Below are 16,457 nucleotides of genomic sequence, written 5' to 3' on the forward strand. Positions count from 1 at the left end.
ATCTCCGTAATAGGCTCAAGTTCCAACTGCCAATTGCTAAGGATGATAAACACTTTGGTTGGTAGCAATTAATTTATTAGTTTTCAAAAGGACCTCATGTGGAGGATATTAGTTTTCAAAATGGCATTACTCGAGCAGCTGTTTAGGCAACTATTAGTGTATATGAAATGTTCACATTAATACATTGTTTACAAGTATGGCAGGCAATGCTTATTTGAAATCCTTTACTTATTACGTTGCTGCTATGACTTAAACAAATATTATCTGATTCAATGATATTGCAAGTAAACCTTTTTGTCATACTCATTGCAAGTATTGGTATGTAATATCAACTATTCCTACTTCTCAGGATAACCAAGACAAAGTGGACAATTCTTGTTCTGTTCCCAAAGTACCAAGTAAAGATAATGATGTATTATTCGCAAATGTGCTTCCAGAATTGGAAAAAATGTTTAGATTGGTACTCACTCCCATTGAGGATAGAATTGCTAAGCTCATAGATAGGTTAAACCACTTTGAGCAAATAACCTTAGACAATTTCTATTCTACAAAATCCCTGATTAAAGCAAACAGGGTGGAAACAAACTCAAACCCCCAGGTCGTAAATAACCCCCACATACAGGACAAGGGTAGAAATCCTAGAAACGGCTCCCCTTTACCTTCCAAACAAAATAAACCCCCAGCTAAAGTCACTGCAAAACCCACAGTTAGGGCCGAGAAAGCGACTGCGGGTTCTGAATCATCGCAGTCGAATTCAACACATCCCACACAGCCCTCGTTACCCCAGCCACAAAACCAACCGGCCGTTGTAAACGTTGTGGTTACCTCGTGCCAACAAGTGGGTAAAGTACCAACATCTGTAAACGCAACTACCAACACACGTATACCTCCAAACATCACGGGGGTAGGAAACGGGGTCAATGTTCATCAGCCGGCTGTTAAAGCCTCAACAGCGCCCCTAGCTAACAATAAACAGGTGCAGAAACCTGCCCCCCAACCTGTACCCCAAGTTCCCAAACCTATCCCAACGCCCTTGCCAAAGCCACCTCATAGAAAACCCCCAATCAACCTTACTCCAGACTCCTTCCCCTATGTGGCAGTTCTTATCAATGTACCATCTTTACCCCTAGGACAGAGAGAAAATTTCCAGATGCTTAAAAACAAGACCATGCACTGGTTAAAGGAAAATCGTCCTCTGCCGGGTGATATTGATGGGCTAATAATAGGGGCAAGGAGAATAGACTGGATGGGCTATACACCAAAAACCCTGGGGGGGGACTGTATAGTGGTTAATTTTCAAGACCCTAGGGTGGTGGGATGGATAACAAGGCAGGGATGGGGAACAAATAAGGGTGGTATTGGTATTGTGGACCTTACCTTCTTTTACCCCAGACCAACAAGTGTAACTACAAGCCTACTCAACGAGCCCATAATCCCCCCCCATTGCGCAATGGCCAGTTATTTCTTTACCACCTCCCCATGCTAGTTTTAATTATACCCCACATACATACAATAATCCCCATGTAGGATGGCAGGACTCGGGCTGGGGGTATTGACATACTGGTATTGACAGCATGGGCGGAACTATAAAAGAAGTAGAGGCGTTAGGTGATGTCTGTGGTAATATTATTGCTACAAATATAAAGGAGAACAACACCGAGGCTGGGTGTGTGGCCAACGAAGGTGGTTCTAGACTAGGAACATCAAATTCAAATGTCTTACACCCTGTAATGGATGATTTAGCTGTGGTCTCAATAGATGATTCAGAAAGGCTGGCTAGTCTAATGGGAATTTCAATGTCATCCCATGAATTTCCACTTGCCAAAGCTCGGGACGGGACAAATGTAGATATTGGCACCCTTTTGTCTTGGAATGTCGCCGGGTTGGCCAGTAAGTTGGATTCCCAACTTTGGGTGGATTTCATAAGTGGCTTTGACATTTGTTGTTTTCAAGAAACCAGGGCTTGTGATCCACTCTTTTGCTTAGGTTACTTGAATTGTTATATACAGCCATAAAAGGGGGAAGAGGGCGGCCAAAGGGTGGCCTAACAGTGTGGGTCAGACAGGGTTTGCACATTGATATAAAAATCCTAGACCTGGGGAATAGTGATCTACAAGCCCTTAGAATCTCTGTTGCAAAAGGCCAACCAATAGATTTATACAATGTCTATGTGAGAGGTGGCAAAGTAACAAATCTATCCACTATCGAGTTGTTGTCTGATGTTATGGAGGTTAATTCCCAGGGAAATGTAAAGATAATCGCAGGGGATTTAAACAGGACTTTTGAACCCTTGAACTGTACAAACGACCTTATTGAGTGTGAAGAGGATAATCTCTGGGGAGTACCATCTTTAAACCTACAACCTGTGAAACGATGGACAAAAGAGATTTTACTGCTAAATGGAATATGTTTGGAAAATGGTCTAAGAGCCCTCAATGGTAGGACACCCGGTGATAAGGAGGGCAGTTTCACTTTTGACAATGGTATTAATAGGAGCCGAATTGACTATATATTGTGTAGTCTCCAGCTGTGGAATGGGGTTGTTGACATGGCAGTTAGGCCCCGGGTTGAAAGTGACCACAACCCCCTATGTGTGTCACATAAGTGGTGGAATGCAGGTTCAGGAAACCCTACCGAGACACACGATGAAACCCCTCTTTTAAGTAACGATGAGCGAAGGTTAAAATGGCCAAGGTGCTAGCAAACGAAGTCACTATGACATATATTGTTAATAAGGTTGATTGTGCAATTTCCGCGATAGAAGCAGTAGCCCCAGTGGCTCCCGGGGACAATGGTATCACTGAAATCCACAATAAGTTATTCTCCTCTTTAAGACCATGTTTTTTCATAAAGAAAAGAAAAGGGAGGAAAACTAAAGAAGTGGGCAGGTGGTTCGATAATCATTGCAGAGCAGCACGTCTAGATTTGGGGCATGCAATAAGGAACAGGGATCGTGCTGCAGTGATAAAGAATAGGAAAGTGTACAAAGCAGCCATCTATCGTGCAAAAAAGAAATGGGACGAAGACCATTGGGCCCAATTAAAAGAAGCCTCTGATAATAAAGACTCAATGTTATTTTGGAAAATTATCAAGTGGGGTAGTGGTGCGGGCCCAGCAAAACCTGACAATAATGTACCAGTGGAATCCTGGGTCGATTATTTCGGGCCCCAGTACGCGGAAAGTAACACATCCGTGACAGCTGATGATATAACACCGGTCTACGCAACCGAAGATCTATTCTCCCTCAGTGAAGCAGAAATTGCCATCAGTTCTGCGAAATGTGGGAGGGCGCCAGGCCCAGATGGTATCCCCCCTGATATTTTTAAACATGACGTGGCCAGATGGGCGAGATACATCCTGCTTGTAGCAAATGCCCTAGCAAAGGGGGTAGTGGTTCCAGACATTTGGAAAGGTGCAACCATTATCACCATCCACAAGAAGGGCGATCGCTCATTGCCTGCTAATTATAGGCCCATAAGCTTAATAGCCACCGTGCAGAAAATAGTCGGGAGAATGGTAACAAACCAGCTAATGGACTGGGTAGAAGATAACAGCGCCCTCTCCCCATACCAAGCGGGATTTAGGCGAGCAACTAGTACCATTGACCAGGTCTTTCGCTTCACTATATTGCGGTGGAAGACCGTCGAGCTGGGAAGGGGCAGCCTGTATGTCGCGTTTGTCGATCTGCGGGCTGCGTTCGATCTAGTCCCCAGGTACAAGCTATGGTCGGTGCTCCAAATGTTGGGGATTCCTGCAGAACTGCTAACATTAATTATGCGACTGCATGAATCCAACTTTGCCAGAGTCCAATGGGGAGGAAGTAGCGAGACAACAGTGGACTTCCCTGTGGAAAGGGGTGTTAGGCAAGGCTGTTCTATGGCCCCTCTACTTTTCTCGTTATTCATTAACGGGATAGTCGAGAGAATGTTGAGGGCTAGTGTTGATGCCCCATCGTTAGCGGACACCAGGGTTCCGATCCTGATGTTCGCTGACGACACTCTTATTTTGTCTAAGACTCCCATGGGGTTGCAACGTGCATTAAGCATTTTTGATGCTTTTTGCTTGGAGCACGGGCTAGAGGTAAACGTAGGAAAAACCAAACTAATGGCCTTCTCTGCTGGACGCAGAAGCTATCCTAAGATAACCCTAAATAACAGCAGGCTCGATATAGTCAATGAATTCACATATTTGGGAGTGCAGATTGCGGGGGGGACTGGCTGGACGCATCACGTGAACAAAGTAGTCCTAAAGCACCAGCAGCTATCAGGTGCCCTAAGGGGGGAACACCGTAAATCAAAAACAAAACCTATAAAACCCGCACTGACAGTGTACGATGCGAAGGTTTTGGGTGCCACCTTATACGGCGCTGAACTATGGGCTTGGAATAGTCTGATGGCTCTTCAGACTTCCGAGAACAAGTTCATGCATGGGATTACTGGACTTCCACAGAGCACCCCCCTAATCCCATTGTTCATGGAGCTTGGTAGACGCACGATCGCCGACAGAGCTCGATTGCGACTAGTTCTTTACTGGAGACGCCTTTGGACGACTCCGGAAATAAGACAGTACGCGGAGGGCTTTCTGTGGATAATCAAGGAAGATATCTTCCATAAGATAAAATGGTTAAAACATCTGAAGACCATGTTGGTAAATCTAGGGTTTTCAAATCTTTGGAATAACCCCGAGGGAGAAATCTTCCCAAGCAGAGAAGCCCTCAAAGAGCAATATTGGGATTGGGTGGGAGGCAAGATGCTGAATGACACCAGGGCAAATTCTATGTCTGGTCGTTTCCTGGAGACCAAAATTTTACCTGTCTTAGAAAATTATTGGGACAATATTACGGTACCAATGGACAGGAAACTTGTTTTCCAGTTAAGGTCAGGATCTATCCCTCTTAAGAAATTGACATCTGGCTGGCACAGACCCACCAACAGCCTATGTCCTGCCTGTGAAAATGCCGAGGAGAGCCTAGGCCATTTTCTCTTTTCATGTGAAGCCTATGTGAACCCGAGGAGGAAATGGCTCTCGCTGGTATGCAAAAATTTGGGGACACGCGATAGTTCAGTGGCCCTAAGAATCCTATGTACAACACACCAGGATTCGATAGTCATGGGTGTCGCCAAATACATGGGTTGGGCTTGGGCGATAAGACGACGGTCCTTGGGGGGTTGCAGGTAATCAGGGATTCCTTTTAATACATTAATAAATTTTTATGTATTGGCATATATTGTTTTATCTGTAATGTTGTATGAGCTGCACTGTGTTTAATGAATTTTTTACTCTGTATTATGTATCTTGTGTAACTGTTCTGATTTTATGTGCTTTTATGAGAATTGTCTCGAATAAAGCTTATACAAACAAACAGTATTGGTATACAGGTTGAAATTTCACCAGCATTGGAGCTGTTATCTATTGCTATCTTTTAGACCATGATGGAAATGATTAGTTTTACAAATGTAGGGGTGGGCCGAACTCGTGAGTTTTACTACACGGAATTCTGCTGAATTACATAAAAACTCTGTGAGATTTCGTGAAGTTCCACCCACTCCTTAGACTGTCTCAGATTGGGTCTACATTTAAGTATAGAGATAAACACTTCCTCATGCATCTCTAGATGAGGCAGGTGAGCAGACAGAGGTGTGCTCTGCCTTTCCACAGCTGAAAGAGTGTGAAGCTTACCTCAGTAGGCAGGTAATGTCTGCTGAAACCTCAGGTCTGCCGGATCTTATGCTAGCAGGAACTAGCGCAGACCTACAGTCGTCAGGGCCTCTAATGCGGGTCTAGCCGAGGAGTGACCTGTCACTAGGACAAGGAGGAGGGAGGTGCAGGCGGGGTAAGTGCTGTAGTTGAAAATGAAAGACACTTTAGGAACTCCAGAAAACCGCGAGGGAGATACAGTCCTTCTTTCTATTTATTGGACGTTGGTGTTAAGAGAAAGTTGCAACTACTCATGTAATCCTGTGTTCATGGTCAGACTGGTTTATGGAGCAATCTGTCAGTGCCAGAAGGGCTGGTCGCAAAGATCTCTGTGTATGTATATTGTTTTGTTGGTTAATAGCAGGCCTACTTAATGGTTTGTGGGATGGTTTTTATTGTTGATTTCTCCAGGTTAAATCCACTTTCAGCTACATGAATTGCTACATTCTTAATAATAATTTTTTTCATGTAGCCCTTTTTCATACCCATGTTTACCCTAAGCACTGTAAATAACAAATCTTATTGTGACCCTGCTGAAAGCAACTCATATTACCATTATTGCAACTCAAATTACCGATGTCGTAACAGTGCAAGACAGGATTGGCCTAGCTTGGATTTCAACCATTGACCCGAAGATCACAGCAGAAATAATTAACCAATGACCCAGATTCCCATTTCAAAGTATACCAATCCGTGTGCAAACCTGAATTTGCAGCGGAACAGTATCTCTGGTTGCAATCACAAAATCAGAACCTCAAGTGTTACAAAACAAGGAACTGTCTTAACTGTCAACACCTTGCAAGGAATGAGATGAGCTATCCAACACTGAAAACAGTCAGGGGGGAAGGCAAAACAATCCCCCTCTCACCCTGAATGTGAGGAGGAAATCTTGAGTCTCCCATATCTCGCATACATTCATGGATTGAATAGACCTCCCCTGAAAGTCTAGGGCCCCTCTGAAGGGTTGTCCCCCTGCCCTCGCACCCTTGTAAGCTGTGTTACTTTTTGAAAAATGTAGTTCTCCTTCTCCACTACAAGCGATCAGCTTTAGCTGTCTGAGTGCCAGTGGCATGGCAAGGGTGAAAGAGGCTTTGGTGTGAATGCGGAAATGGGCCCTTTCCATAGGTTAGATAGTAAAATACAGTAAACTTTGGGTGCACTGGGACTCTAATATCCCAGGGCCACAGAGCCACTGCACCTGCTACACTGTTGATAGCTGCACATCTAACAAGAGGTCTGTGCTGAGGAGTGGGTGGCACGTTCACGCCCATGCACGAGGATTGTTCTTTGGCATTAATCCAGCTGCAGAGTCCGCACTAAGCAGTACTCAGATCTGTGATGGATGTGGGATGGGACATGAGCGCTAAACTTCAGAAACACACACATATCGTGTCCCACGAGGAAGGGTGTGTAGTTCTAAGAAAATAATGAAGTGGGCGTCTGCAGTTTGCCTTTTTTCAGCGTTCAAAAATATTCATGAAAAAATGCCTTAGGGCATATTCAAAGGCACTATCTTGCCCACAGCAAGCACACACAGTTTTAGCACCTGAATAGTTGCCCACACAATGGATGCAGCGTGGTGTGTTTTGATCGCTGATCACATGACTTCTTCACCCTAGTATAGAGCATATATTGAGTGGCCTGCTGATAAATTACGCCCATTGAGCGGTGGAATTCATTAGTAATTCTGTGTTACAAAAGTAATGCGGAATTTCTTCCTCCAATACTGCCCGCAGAATAAGAAGTTCCACCCACCCCCACACAAATGTCAAAATTAGTTTTATCTTATGAGAAAAGTTGCACATCATTAAGCCCAACAGTTTTAGGTCTGTCAGTAGAACAATGCTTTTGTATAAGCAAGAAATAAACATAGCATTTTTTGTACATACACAAAGTGGCCCTGGCTAAACCCTGTCGAGTCATTGGCTAGGAGTTTTGAAAAAATCTCACAAGAGAGTTAATTGATGATGAAAGTGTTAGCCAATGGAGTATCTAGTTTTGCCTGTTATCACAAATGCTTTGGCTGATACTGGACAGCAGCTGTATGAGTTCACTGGGAGAGGATCTCCAGGAAAACTCCTTCTTTAGATTTATTTATTTTGTGTTGTACGTGTGGCCACACTATGGGGGTAGACTTATAGCAGAGGAATGACTTGGTTATTAACTATTTAAATCAATAGAGATAGCCCACTGCCCAAGGTGTCAGAGTCAAACTTGACTTCTATTATATGGGGTGGCTATTTCAAGTGAATAGACAATTTTTGTCAAAGATGCTGGATGTAATAGAAGTGTCAGATAAACGTGTAGAATTATGCCCTCGTGATTGTTTAGTAGTTTTGGTCCTGGAAACAGAACCTAGTAAAGAACTAAGTAGTTTCACAGACCTAGCTTTGGTGCTTGCAAAATAAAACCTAGCTATGCAAACGAATGCCAATAAGGCACTGAGCACTGGAGCATGGTTGAGAGATCAACAGTAGTAGACATGAGCTGAACTAACTTCGACTGCAAAAGCAGTGCCGGCAATGGTCCAGTGCCACAACTACCAATTACTAGGACACTATACTGATGGCCTTAATGGCATAATCAGGTGAACGCTCGGCTGGAACAAAAGAGCAATCCTTCATATTTAGCATAGTTGTCTCCAACATGGATGAGCAGTGGTGTACAAGGTGTGTATTACTGTAATATATGTGATTGGTTAACTGCTGTTTATTGCACACCTACAAAAACACTCTTTGATCTTGTATATGGAGAAACAGTAAGGGGGATTTCTCACCCAAGTCTGATTAACCTATGGTTAAAAAAGGCTACAAATGAATACAAGTCCTGTAAAGGGAAAGAAGAGAAGGGTGTAATGACCAGAGACTGGTTCATTTAAAGATCAGCAGCTGAGTCTACTAGGCCCAAGGAGAACTTCTTGTCATACACATTATAGGATGGGCGAAATTTGCGTAGCTCCGCGAAAATGTAAAAAATCTGTGAGCACGCAGAGTTCCGCGAATACGCGAAATTTCTTGTTCCACCTATTTGCAGTGTTTTTTTGCTGTTAACACGTATTTTGAAAGCGCGAGCAAGCAAAAAATTCCACGAAGTCGCGGATGGCAGAATTTTTGCCAATTCCTCGTTCCCCGCGGTACGCGAAATTACCCAAATTCTGCAAACTGAATTTACCGCCCATGCCTAATTTCTGTATAGTGTTGACCCAGTGGGCATAACAGCTTTTTACCGCCAGCATTATTTTGTTATTCTAAATCAGAACTGTTAGCCTGAGAGTAAGCACACATCAAAACCTAAACAAACAGTCCATGTGAAGAGGAAACGCTGATGTGACAAATAGTCTGTGCAGGAGAGTGTAGGCGTTTTACTTTATCTTCGATCAATGTTTCTATCAATTGCCACAGACACACTTTGGCAAGTGATTCATTAATACTCTCATTGCCACCATGAGCATGTTATGTGACCTTGGGTGAATGTCATGACTTTTAACCCTCACAACAGGTAACAAAGGTGACATTTTGGAAATATTTTTCAAAATGAGAGACCAACTGCTCAGAATGCTGAGAGAAAACAGTATCACACTCCATGGTGAAGATATAGATCAGAAAAGAAGCAAGTGATGAACTTAATCAAAAGTTGAGGATTCCATTTATTAATGTCCAAGCCGTACTTTGCAAAGAGTTAGGAGTGTGTGCCCTACCCATAATAAATTGCAGTTGTCTGTGATGATAGACCCTTTGTTGGCGCTGCTGTTGAATCAGCCACAGACTCCATTTCAATGACACGTGCCTTAGGTGCATCAGTGCAGGTTCCCAGTCTGTGTCCTCCACTGAGCTGAGATCTGTCTCCCATTAGCCTCTGAGGGGTCAGAGAATGTCAGGTCTGTTGTTGTGTGGTGCTTGTATGAAATGGAATCTGAGGTCAGCCATTTCGAGAGTTTTCTTTTCCCACTCTACACCCTCAGTGTCTAGTGCATGTTGAATGTGCATGTAGGTATAAAAAAAAGAAGAATCTCTTAGTTCATACTCATCCTGTAGATCGTGAAAGTACTTCATACCCTCCCTTCCTATTGAGTCTCCAGGGGTTGAGATTTCTATGAGACACCAGGGCTTCATCTGGGCAACTTATGCAGCTTAAGCAACTGCCAGGTCACCCACGGGTCTCTCAACACAAATTGCCTTTCCAACTATTAGAAATGGGATTTCTAGTTGGCTAAGGCCTCCGCCAAAGCCAGGTAGAAAACACCACTCTAGTCATGACAAGGGAGTTACAAGCCAAAGATAACCCCTGCTCACCCCCTTTGTAGCTTGGCACGAGCAGTCCGGCTTATCCCAGAGGCAATGTGTAAAGCATTTGGCCAACACACACACAGCAGCAGCAACACAATAGCACACCACAAAAGGAACTCCACACAAGGTTATATAGAATAAATAGCCTTTGTATTACAAAAACAGGCTCAAATGCTCTCTGTCCCAAAGTGTCAGAGCTGGAGGCTGCCAATGCAGCAATTGGGAAAAGTGCGCAATGAACTTGGCCTAAACGTAACAGCTGCCCACTAATTGCGGCGCAGCTGTGCAGGCAACAAAAGGCAGGCACTGGAAAAGCAGCACTGGGCCATGGGGCTCTCCCAATAACTGTAGCCCAATGGACACCGTCAATGTGCCCCGAAACATCATAGCTGCCCACTTTCTGGGCAGGGCAGCTGTGGCGCACAAACCGGTCTGGGCACTACCATGCCTCTGGCATCCTAACTCAGGGACTTCTGGCACAATGCCCCCTCAGAAGGAGGCGTCTGCACTCAGCCTTAACTGGGCCCAAAAGGAACTCATTCTGGCACCAACTAGTTAAAAGGGTGACCCTACTGGGACTCCTAGCTAGAATTGCCCCACGCAACATACATCAGAGAGCCCCCACTCACCGGGGATTCTGTCAGGGCTCCACTCTCTCTCAGGCTGCATGCGGGGCTCTCCCTGAACGACCTGCTTCCTGCCGGTCATGCTGCAGTAGGCTTCTCTTTGTTGGCCCGCCTCAGGTTGGACTGAGGTGCGGGCAGGCACTGACTCTGTGTCTTGGGCCCCCACCGTCACCATTTCTCTGCCGCAACCTTGCATGCCGCTTCTGGCACTTACCAGACTTCAGGAGCCCCCCTTCTCACCGGAGCTCCTCATAAAACAGCAGCGCTGGGCTCTCACCATGCACAGGAGCCCCGCTTGGCCACGCTACCGCTTCCTGCCTCGGACCCGCCCACAACCAGGCACTCTGGGTGCCTGACTTCTGGGTTGCCGTGGGCAGCGCAGCGGCCTCTGGATTCCTTGGAGCTTCTCACCAGCGGCCTCACTCAGGGGGGCACAAACCGGCGGGGTGGGCTCCCGCTCCGGTTTTCAAAGGTAGCAATACGCGGGGTGGGCAACCGTTCGTTGAGCAAGCATGAACGCGAGTTGGGCACCCGCAAATCAAATTAACCCAGTGCAGCTGCAATCGCGGGGTGGGCTCCTGCTGAAGAACACAGACAATTCGGGGTGGGCTCCCGCTCCGCTCACAAAAATGTGGGGAATCCCTATGCCGGAGATGCCCTGTTCATGATGAGCAGCTCAGCGCTGCAGAGCCCCCACGCTCCTTAGACAAGAAAAGCGCTCTTTTAAAATAAAAGCAATGTGCTCTTCCCAAATGCAAAATAAATCGCTCATAGGAGCTGTAGTCCAAATTAAGCCCTTTAGGATGAGGGGGGGGGCAAAGGTTAGCTCACAGGGCCCTCCAGCAGGGCGGCAGTCCCTAGTGGTGGTTCCTCCTGGAGCCCAGCAGCAGGCCCCCTTCAAGTCAGGAACAGCAAAACAAGATTCATGGGCTCACAGCCCCTTCTTTTATACACCCTTTTCCTTTGTGTCACAACATAGGGCTTGGGGAACCAGATGCAACTGGTTTTGGAGCACTCTGTTTACCATACTCCTCTTCCCTCATTGTTAGGTGGGGGCTCATCATCAGACACACCACAGGGGGGTGGGGCCAGCATTCACTAGGGCAGGCACACCTCTATTCAGGGGCCAGGGTCTACTTCTCCTACTATTTGAAATGTAGATGTCCCTTTCAGCCTAGCACAGACTCATCCCGCCCCTCCTGGAGCCACCCACACCTCACCAGTCCCGGACACTCACAAACCAGACCTGCAATTGACATCAGGCAGGCAGACACATAGCACGCAGAAATGACGACTTCTAAAAACGGCATTTCTCCACCAGTCACCATACATCTGCGCACACCATTTAGCAGCATTTATTCTCACAAGTTCATACATAATAAACATGCCCCTGGACTCCTCTCATACCAGGAATTACCATGGACACACATATCCCCCATGCTATGGAAGGGCAGACCAGTCTCACCACATGCACTCAGAGCTTGCGCACACTTTACTCTGGGCCAGAGTGCTAAAGTGTGCAGAGGCCAAAAACTACCAATATCAGGTCACAGAAAAGGCAAACAGTTTAGGGGTGAACCTGCCAAAAGGGCCAAGTCCAACACCAACCCACATAGTATGTCACTTTATCCCATGCCTCGAGAGAGGCCATTGTAGGTCCCAGCAGAGATGGCCTGAAAGGTCTTCTGTAAATCTACTGAATGTGATGCTTCTCTTCCATCAGGTGGTCTCTGCAGCTGTGTTGCTGTGCCGTCTCCTGCATGGCTCTATTCATTAATCGCTTGGAGCTGAGCAGCCCAAATTATTATTATTATTATTATTGTTGGATTTGTAATGCGCATGGCTACCCCAGCAACGGGTCATCCCAGCGCAACCAAAGACAAGACTGTAAAGGTGGAAGGGAGTTTAGGCCTGGAAGAACCAGGTCTTTATGGCTTTGCGAAAGGCAAGGTGATTCTGAATCCCTCTGTTGGAGGCTGGAAGCGGATTCCATAGTCCAGCTGTGAGCATTCTAAAAGAGCGGCCATCAGCTCTGACTCTTAAGATTCGAGAAATGCAAACCGGCCCTTGGTCAGTTGAGTGTAAAGAACCCTGAGGAACATAACGTGCTAGTAGATCAGCAAGCCCCGGTGGAGCTTGCGGAGTCAGAATTCTGTGGGCCACACATAGTGTTTTAAAATGAATTATTTTTTCCACTGGCAACCAATGAAGTTTAGGTGGAAATTTAGACACCGAGCAAGATTTCGGGAGTGCCAAGAGAATAGGGACTGCTGCGTTCTGTATTCTCTGCAAACGTCGGGTACTGGACATGTTGGCGCCTAAATAAAGAGAGTTACTGTAGTATATTCTAGATAAGATAGTGGCCTGAACAATAGGCTGACGAGTTTTTGAATCAAAAAAGCCAAGTAGAGGTTTTAATCCTCGCAAGAGCCCAAAACAAGTCCCTGCTACTGATTTAGATTGGGTATCAAAGGAGAGACCACTGTCAATCCAAACATCGACATTCTTATCTGCCTTTTTAGGCAAGGTTGCTTGTTTTAGTCGATCTGGCCAATATTGCTCAGACCACATATCATGGTCCCTCCCGAACAGCAGAATTTCAAACTTACTGGCATTCAACTGTAGATAGTTTGTAGCCATCCAGTCCACGACCACCAACAAGTCCTCCTTAAATTTTATGAGGTTGTGATTACATTTCTTTGAAAAGGCAATAACCATTTGGGTGTCGTCAGCGTACGACACCAACAACCACCCTCTACTTTTAGCCACCACTGCTAGGGGCTGAACATATATGTTGAAAAGTAAGGGGCTCGCAATTGAGCCTTGCGGCACCCCCTGTTGCTATGTGTACTCTCGAGAGTGGAAAGGAGGCACCAGGACCTGGAAAGATCTACCCTCCAGAAAAGAAGGAAAGCAGGCTAGGGCCAACCCCTAATTCCTTTTTCGTGAAGACGAATTAAAAGTATCACACGGGTGACCGTGTTGAAGGCAGCACTTAAGTCCAAAAGAACCAATGTTGCAGAGTTTCTGACATCAAGGTTGCCACGGATTTCTTCCATCACTGCCAACAGAGCTGATTCGATACAGTGGCGAGACCTGAAACCATTTTGTGAGGGGTCTAAGATTTCATTTCTCTCGATGAACTCAGTAAGAATGGTATTTACATGAGATTCTACTGTCTTAGCCAGAAAGGGCAGCTGAGATATAGGACGATAGTTACCCAACTCGGATGGATCCAGGGACAGTTTCTTCAGAAGTGACATGACTGTAGCGCGATTCCACTCAGGTGGTATGGACGTAGTAGTTAGCGATAGATTGACCAAATCCCTGCTCACTGGCGCAATAAGGGTATGAAACTGATGAAAGTGAGCAGGTGTCAAAGGGTCGACCGGAGAGCCTGATTTAATTTTCAGACAGAGAGACAGAAAATCAGAGAGGGACAGTAAAGGAAAAGACGAGAGAACACTGCCCCCTGTGGATCTAGTGTTCGCATGCCTTTCCATGAGATCAGTGGTGCCAATGGCCGGAGGGAGACTCTTCTAAATCTTCTCCACCTTCTTCACAAAATAACAGGCCAAGTCTTCACACTGAAGATTATAGGTGATAAGAGAGTCCATCTTCAGTCCAGAGCTCTTCATGACTTTGAGCAGGTTGAAGATTGTTTTAGAGGGGTTATTACTCGCCAACTTTTTTCCCGCTATAAATTCTGCTCTGGCTCTCTGGGCCAGTTTATTATAGAGCTTAATGGATGCCCTATATTTATTTTTTGCTTCCGCATCATAAGTGCGCCACCAGGCGCGCTCAAGTTGTTTGCAGTGTTTTTTGGCTTTAATCAGCGAGTCATTGAATCAGGGATTAGATTGCCCTCGTTTTTTTACACTCAATTTGGCAGGGATGCAGCTATCTAGTGCTAGCGTCAGCCAATTGCTGGAATCGCGTATTTGCATCCTCAGTGTCAGGTGGTACCACCATGAGGTCTGGTGGTGCACTGCCACCATTGTACAGTGGCCTATATATGGGTATGGAGTGCAGTATGAAAGGCCCCACAGGAAGGAACACACCCTTGCCCTTACCCTGTTAAAGAAAGTCTTTGGCTCCGACCGAGGGGGTATTCTGAAGTATGTATAAGAATGTGATCATTATAAAAAGGGCAGTTTTGCCCATAAGTGAGAGGCAACCACTTAAACACCAATGCCCTCTTGAAACCTCCTATAGATCACATCTATGTTCTGCTGCAGAAACATGAGCCCCTAGGCGTCATCACCCTCTGTGTTGGTGGCTGCCACGAGCCCAGCCGGTCTGCTTTGCATCTCTACTGCCCAAGAACCCTTACCATAGCTTTGCCGAGTCTCACATGCTGCTTACCGGCTCCTGCCATCTTGTGGCCCTCTGGCCCCCGGTACCTGCCTCAATGATTCGGGCCCATCACCATTAAGTTGCATCTGGCAGACAATCAATGTGACCTAGCACTGTTCAGGGGGAAATTACAAGCCAGATTATTATGGATGATAGGGGGGCTTGAGTGGGAGCTCTATGGCTGTTTGACTGCCATCTTTGGCTGCTGGCCACCACCCCCACTTTTGAGTATTTTTTTATCATTAATAGGGAGATCAGTTTGTCAGTCGTCTGACAGTGTTCGTTCAGCAAACCTAGTTTCAGTCACTGAGAAGCACAAAGAGGCTGACGTGAGGTGCAGTCGTTTGAGCCAGTTGAAACCTTTATAGTGAAGATAGTAAATGGAACCCTTCTACATCTCCAACACACAGCTACCAAATTGTCCTGTGCCATTAGGATGAATTTCAACCAGTTCTGAATTTTCAAGCAACAGTACTAAATATGAGACCTGAAATGGTGCAAAGATGCAAGACACTGTAGGAAAAATAGCCCTCTGCCATTGGAGCGCTCCCAATCCAGTAAGAAAATATATAGTTCTGCAAACCTTGATGCCACCTATTGATGGTGTACTATGGATGCAGTAAATGTGTGTGTCTTGTAAATGTGTGTGTCTTGTAAAGCGCACTGCTACCCGGAGGCGTCCTGGCGCTATAGACCGCTGGGGCACCTGTCCTGGCTTTCCCTGTGAGATGTTCTGTACTGGGTATCTCCAAGGTGAAACCAGGCATTCCCGGCGTTTGTGGGGGCCATTGTGGAGATGAGGCAAGCTAATGCCCAGACTTGCCGAGTGTGATCCTTGGTTAGAGTAGGCACCGAGGCGAGAATTATCGAGTCCGCTGACCCTGGCTCACGACCCTGCCGCGTCGGGAATTAAACCCTGGTCCCGGACCGTCCTCGGCTTCCGGGTCTGCCGCCTCTAACCAGTGAGCCACACCACTCCACAGTCTTCCTTCACCTTGTGGGAGACCACCATTACTTGGAATTGAAGGGACAGTGTGCACCTCCATGTCCCAGAGCTAAGTGCTGTTACCAGAAATTCCATGGTGGCTGAAAGTCTCACACGTGACATGGTTCCCTATTGACCAGTATGTATGCGGAATTTATATAGCGTGAATGTAGCCAAGGCAGTTGAGTTCTGTAAAGGGTAAAATATAGGAATACAGTTGAGGTGATTTGAGAGGTAGCTGTTTTGTGGACTCTTACTGCATCATGATGTGGTGGTCTTAAAAAGGTGCTTCTTTAACTTTTTCCGAAATTGAAACCGGTTTGCGGCAGGTTATGATCAATATGGGAATGTTGTTCTAGAACTGGAGTGCATAGCTGTAAAAGACCTGTGGTCACAGACGTCTAGATAAAGATGTTCAGTGCTAAAGATTTTTAGTTTGAGGCCACCTTTGCGAAAGCTACACAAGAACAGATAGCCAATTTCTGCAATGTTCTTGTAAACTCGTGA

At 46.0% G+C, this 16,457-nt stretch overlaps 1 protein-coding gene across 1 annotated transcript in view; it reads left to right on the forward strand.

The window, feature by feature from the left end:
* The window catches only part of LOC147690262 (inverted formin-2-like), a 342,433-nt gene that overhangs the window by 275,052 nt on the left and 50,924 nt on the right, over positions 1-16,457 (forward strand). The gene's annotated exons all lie outside the window — the stretch shown is intronic.

This window comes from Lissotriton vulgaris, chromosome 9, assembly GCF_964263255.1.
Source record: "Lissotriton vulgaris chromosome 9, aLisVul1.2, whole genome shotgun sequence".
In the NCBI taxonomy this organism is placed as follows: domain Eukaryota; kingdom Metazoa; phylum Chordata; class Amphibia; order Caudata; family Salamandridae; genus Lissotriton; species Lissotriton vulgaris.